Source organism: Lygodium microphyllum, chromosome 30 (assembly GCF_053477565.2).
Source record: "Lygodium microphyllum isolate KBCC chromosome 30, Lygodium_microphyllum_v1.1.10, whole genome shotgun sequence".
Lineage (NCBI taxonomy): Eukaryota > Viridiplantae > Streptophyta > Polypodiopsida > Schizaeales > Lygodiaceae > Lygodium > Lygodium microphyllum.
In genome coordinates this window covers 70,190,256-70,196,747 of record NC_141164.1, presented here as the reverse complement: position 1 = coordinate 70,196,747, position 6,492 = coordinate 70,190,256, and the positions used below count along the sequence as shown (strand labels likewise).

Sequence of the window (6,492 nt, the reverse complement as noted above, 5' to 3'; positions counted from 1 at the left end):
TATAAAAGAAATTGAAGCCTTGCCTAAAGACACAATGGCAATATTTGGGCCCAAGTATGTACCTATCACTAGTTAGATAATTTGCAATCAACTCTTTTGAGTATTACATGGGATCAAGCCTATTTAAAAGTTATCCATCAAAGCATTATGTTATAAAATACAAATTTAAATTTTCCACATAACCAATGTATCAAGGTCAAAGAGAATGCTATTCATCTTCACTATACTTTAACAATTATTATCACAAATTGAGAAATCACAAGAGAGCAAGAGAACAAGAGAGATCAAAGTGCACAATAAGAGAATGTGTATTTTTTGCGCTCAAAAATCATGAAAAGAATCTTGTAGAGCTTTTTGTTTTCATTACTTGAATGAATTACTTTTGGCTAATAATTGCTAAGCTCTGTCTAATTTTTTATAAGTTCTAAAGCATATTTCTAACATTATAAAAGTAATTTTCTTACCTAAGGCCATAATATGAAGATGATCGAAATATTAAACAATATCTGTATAAGTGTATAAATAAATGGTGAATAATATTGTGCATAAGGCTACATGTGAATAATAATTCTGCATACCAAAGGTGCTCCATTTGTAATACAAAAATAATTGCATCTACATTCCTCTATTTGTAATATGCTCATGAGAAATGCAAACACATTGATTCTTTGTAATTTACACTATCTAGTAATTTGCACCAGTAGAAAACACAAAAACATTAATTTTCTATATATCTGCTTGGCATAATGCATCGAATAACAATGCAACAAGTCACTTTTAGGTGGCAAATAGAAAAGAACAAAATCCATTAAGTAGTGAATAATAGAAAGTAATGATAAAATGCAAAAAAAGAATATAATAATATCTTGTTTTCATAGAGATCATAAATCATAGCAAAGAGAAAGGTGTCCTAGTAACTATTTATCAAAGAAAAATAATGTTATTGTAGTGTCTTCAGTCTTTAATGACCATAATAGCTACTTGTAATATAGACCTAGTATTTGCATTACAAGTAAGGTAGCATACACTATATCATAGTTTCTTCTATCCTTTTGGAAATATAGAATTATTTTACCACCACAACCTTCTCACATACATGAAACATCTTTGGAAAATAAGTCTTGTTGGTAGCAAGCTCTATCTACATGTTTTTATAAATGTATCTCTATACCATATAAGGAGCTCATATGCTATTCATAGTATCTTGATCAAATGAACATCAAAAAACAATTGATCTTAGCCTCCTAATTCATGACTATGGTCTCCATAATATCCATCACATTCTTCTTTTCAATTTTGGTTTTGGAAGAACTCCTATACGTATGGTTTGAATACTTGTATCCATCAAATCCAATAAGAGTATCATCTTTAGGATTCCACCTACAATTTAGAATATTTAAATGTTTGAAAGTTGGTTTAGAATGCTTTTTGTAAGTCAAAAGAATAAATGTTATAGAACATTCACCTTATCCGCTTCTGTATGGTTGTCTCATCTTCCACCAAAATAAAAGAAATATTTCATATGATGCTATGTTTTTTTTTCTTCTTTTGATATGTTTCAATAATGGTATCAAAGGTATATCCATGTATCCCAAGCATAAATTGTATCACTTGTCTACGGCCCCTCTTTGTCATCAAGAGCAAAGGGCCATTGAGGTTAGTAGTGACAAACTCATGTAATCATGATCCACCCCGCATCTTTACAACCTTAAAGAAAGCTTTCATATTTGCACTGTATCATTGACCTTCCTTTGACCATACCATGTTTGTATCTATATCTTGTAAAAAGTCCCACAAAGCTAGCCTTCCGCAAAATTTTCCCAATTTATGAGCCTTTATTATATTATTACAAAACATCTTGATATCCTTTCGATTTAGAGACCCACGTTAGCTTCACATGGGCTCCTTATTTTCATTAAAAGAACTACTAAGACTTACTCATCCATATCTTGAGAGTAAGATCTCTTACATATTGTTTGGCGATAAGTGTTATCTTCCTAAGCTCTTGTCTAGTAAGATAATATAATCTTCTACTAGATCATGTTCCCCTATGTCCTCTCTTATCTTGTACTAGCTTCTCCCTACATACTCTCATCCTAAAGTCATTAAGCTTGGATATACATTCGCATGCACTACAAGAGAAGTTTGTAAATGGTTGCCCATTAGTAAAACATGTGGGCAATAAATATGACAAAAGTAACCATCTATTTGAAAACATATTTTCCATCATCCAAATTTGCCATGGTAAAAGGCTTTACAAACTGAAGTTGGAAGGTGGAAGCAGAGTAGAAGGGGGTGTGTGTGTGTGTGTGTGTGTGTGTGTGTGTGTGTGTGTGTGTGTGTGTGTGTGTGTGAGAGCTTACATCATCAATGGAGAGACCTTACCTCTTCACTGGAGAAGGCATAAACACCAAAACCAATCTTAAAACTATGATACTTGAGTTTGCAAAGCTGATCGAGCAGAGACTTGATTATAGAATGGTGTAGGATAATACTACAGTTGGGCGACACGCTGCTCGGATAGAACTTGACAATGCCAGTGATGGTGCTCAGATAGTGAAAGTGTCAAACTCAAATGCCAATGCCTATCTAAATGTGCAGGACACTATTACAGTGGAGCCAAATGTGCTACTCAGATTTCAACCTTGGACTTTCTCATTCAATTCACTGAATCAGTGTAATGGGGCATTAAAGAGCTGCCCATGTCCAATGATCCGCATTCCATGATTCTTAAACTTGGTCCCTCTGGAAATTCTATCATCATTACCAACTTGGACAATCCATCCTCAAATGCAATGTGTGGTATTGGGTATGATGATGTGTGCCAACAAGATAAGATAGATACGCCTCTGAAAACCAACTTAACATGTTTCCATCCATGTGTCTTGCACTGCAAACTGTGCAATAATCAATTACAATGCAACTATACGACCTCTATGCAACCCAGTGTTGTGTACTGGGTAAATAATCATTGAGAAGTTACCAGAATTGACAAGTCTGGTTTTGGCATTGCAAAGCAGTACCTAGTGTCTGGTTCCAGGAAAAACAAGGCAACTTAGGCAAAGAAAGCAACATCCAGGTAAGTAAAGATATTGTCTCATGTAACTTTATCACAATGAAACAATGTAAGCAAGGAATTGCAAAAGTAATAGCAAAATGGCCATCTTGTTCATGCCACCTAATCTCACAATGTTGCATCACTCAATCAATAGGGAGGACAACTGTATTAGCAGAGGCAATCTCTGCTTCAAGTGGATCGCTCCCAATGTTCCTCCATACCATGTATATAAATGGCAAACTCTATTCAGAGTTTTGGACTTCTGCAATCTTGCTAAAATGTAAAGATGGTCGATGGGAAACATTCAAATACTTATGACTTGATTCATGGAGTTTCTCTCAGCTGCAAGAGAAGGGGCCACAAACCTTGAGAATAACATGCACATGAGTTACATTCTGCTTCATCGGCTTCTCTTGTAGCTACATGAGTCACATTCTGCTTCATCGGCTTTCTCTCAGCTACAAGAGAAGGGGCCACTCATGCATATGAGTCACATTCTGCTTCATCGGCTTCTTCTTTCAAGTCTGTTCAATACATGAGACATAGCATATCCAAATAAATCTCTAAATCTTCCATGTCTAAATTTTAGGAGTTGGGATTTCTCTGTAGACTGCTGCACAGACAAAGACAACTTACCTGCAAAGAAAGGATTCTGTGCCATCAAGTTGTGGTTGCAAACATTGATCGGGATGCTCAATCCTTCCTTATGATGAAGGGTCAATCTAACATCACGAGATGTCGAATCGTTGAATAGATCCTCGAGGTTTCCAGTCAAAAAAATCGTATCTTGTATAGAACAGAATGATGCATTGTAGAGTGTATGGTTGATCTATCCTGGTCATTGATGCCTTTCATCTTCCTCTTCCACTTCCTGCTCCTCCTCCTCCCTCCATATCTCTTCTTGCGATTAGAAGCATAGCAAGTTGAGAGAGACAGAAGCTATCTAAAATAGATCAATCCTATCTAGTGAAGCCTCCTGAATAGAGTGTGAATCAACACACACGCATACGCACACAAAGAAACGCATACGCACACACTCTCTCTCTCTGCTTTACCTTGATGCTCTGCCCATTAGCTCCATAGCCTCCCCTTGCAATGCATATCCCCCAAAGGCACCCCATCTCAATCAAACGAACCCAGCTCATTGCAGATAAATGCTTGCTCTCCAGACCCTTCTGATGAAGAAATAGAGGATTCCCTACCTTCCAGCACCTTCAAGAGCATGCCATCTAGGCCCAAAAAAGAATAAGAGCGACCTACACAGATTCAGATGCCACTGATTCGTCCTCATTCGTGGACGACGATAGATGGCGAGCCCTCGTGCTTTGCTCCCTTGAAGAGACTGGTGCAAGATATCTACATTTTGTCAGGAGAAGGCATTACAGAAAGAGGAAGTGGAAGAGAGAGAGAGAGAGAGAGAGAGCTCGTTTTCTGTGTGAGAGGGGCAGGGCTGCTCTTCGAGTGGCAGAATGCAATCGTGGTGGACCTCCAGCTCCCCTTTCTTTGTTTCCTGCCCCTGGCAAACCCTCCCTTCTTCCTCCTTCTCACCCTCCCATGTTCCATAGGCACATTGCAGCGAAGAACGCAACCACCAGGCGAATCCCCCAGGACGCACATAGATTGCAGCGAAGAACGCAACCACCAGGCGAATCCCCCAGGACGCACATAGCTCCTTGCCAAACATGAAATGGCTTCATCAGCCATGGTGGATCTCTCAGGGCGGGTACACACTACCCCGGACGGCTGGGGCAGCATACAATCCGTCCTTTATTACTTTTAGACACTAAACTGCAGGAAACTTTTCACAAAAAGAAGGATGGCCTAGGCCTCAGTGGTATAAAGGCTTTGACAAACACCCATTGGTGGAGATATCAATTGTATCAATTGCTGTCATACACAACAAATTTTTCTAACGTATATAATTGTCATCTAGTGTGTTGGGCATGGACAATTTTTATAAGGGGGGAGATCCCAATTCCCCCGCTCGAAAATGTCCGGTGTCTGTGAATTTTGTGGCCTTTTAAGACACAATACATCATCGACAGACACCCTTTTTCTCGAAATGGTTGTCCACATCGCGGTGTGTAACCGGCCTCACACACACACACACATAGGTCACATTGAGAGAGAGAGAGAGAGAGAGAGAGAGAGAGAGAGAGAGAGAGAGAGAGAGAGAGAGAGACCGGGGGGGATTGGTAGGCTTTAAATGGGCCACAAGCTAAGTCATTAACCCCAAAACCGTAAACCTTTTTTTTTTCTTTGATTCTATTAGCAAGGTTCGGGAAGCACTCTACATGTGCCATGTAGGGTTGGGGATAGGTTTGGTATTTTTCTTAATTATAAGATAGTTTAGAATCATAGTGTAGATAGTATAGATTACTCACATCATATGAATTTGTAGGTTACGAATCTCTCTCTCTCTCTCTCTCTCTCTCTCTCTCTCTCTCTCTCTCTCTCTCTCTCTCTCTCTCTCTCTCTCTCTCTCTCTCTCTCTCTCTCTCTCTCTCTCTCTCTCTCTCTCTCTCTCTCTCTCTCTCATACACACACACACACACACACACAAAGCGGCCCAATGTGCGAACTAGTAGCATTGGTCAAAAGCAATAAGCAATTAGGCAACGATGAGAGGCAATATTGGATTTAATGGGACGCTTCACACCATATTCTGTAATAAGATGTTGGATGCTCAAGGCAGAACAATGTGTGAAGCAAGTGTGTGAACTGGCAACAATGCAAGCAGCAATGGTCAAAAGTAGCGTGAAATCAGGCAATAATGAGAGGTGACTGATAAGCCATCTTGATGCATGTGCAAGAGCTGCTACTACACTTGCACTTAATTGGCCATGATTTGGAGATGATGGTCATATGGATTGAGACCAATTGACACTACAGCCAGATCATTGATAAGTTCATCCACCTTAACAAGGGTAGCAGCACTAGATCTAGTTGATGATGATGATGACAAAGGATTAATAGGGGTAGTATCACTAGCTGTGGTATAACTATTAATGCCGCACTATCTACGACATGCCTAGTATCGACACAAGAAATATGTGCATGGGTCACCAAGTCAATCCCCATTTGCCATAGCTTCTTATAGACATAAAATTATTTTGTATTAATTGAATATCAGCGCTTACATTAATACTTCTGGTTAAGGGTGCCCAAACCCTTGACCATGCATTTTTACAAGTGATCTTAGTACAATGTCCATCTTGGTGACCAACCAAGTGGAGCCACAATCAACTTCTTACATCATATATCATACAAGGTGTTGCATCACTACCCACAAGAATGGAACTTGTGACCTTTGGTTTTTTTACACCATTTCACTATCACTTGAGTTAGCGATTCTTGGTCCATAGTTTCTCCTTGAGATGTGTGTTTCAATAATTCTTAATCTCATTATCAATTCGCCTCGGAATGTGGGAAAA

At 38.9% G+C, this 6,492-nt stretch overlaps 1 long non-coding RNA gene across 1 annotated transcript; it reads right to left on the bottom strand.

Moving 5' to 3' along the window:
- Positions 1 to 3,060: 3,060 nt before the first annotated feature.
- LOC148009976 (uncharacterized) lies at positions 3,061 to 4,671 on the bottom strand. Its single transcript, XR_015689693.1, has 2 exons — positions 3,695 to 4,671; positions 3,061 to 3,582 (listed from the first exon to the last, which is right to left on the bottom strand). It is a non-coding gene; the product is annotated as an uncharacterized LOC148009976 (long non-coding RNA).
- Positions 4,672 to 6,492: the final 1,821 nt, after the last annotated feature.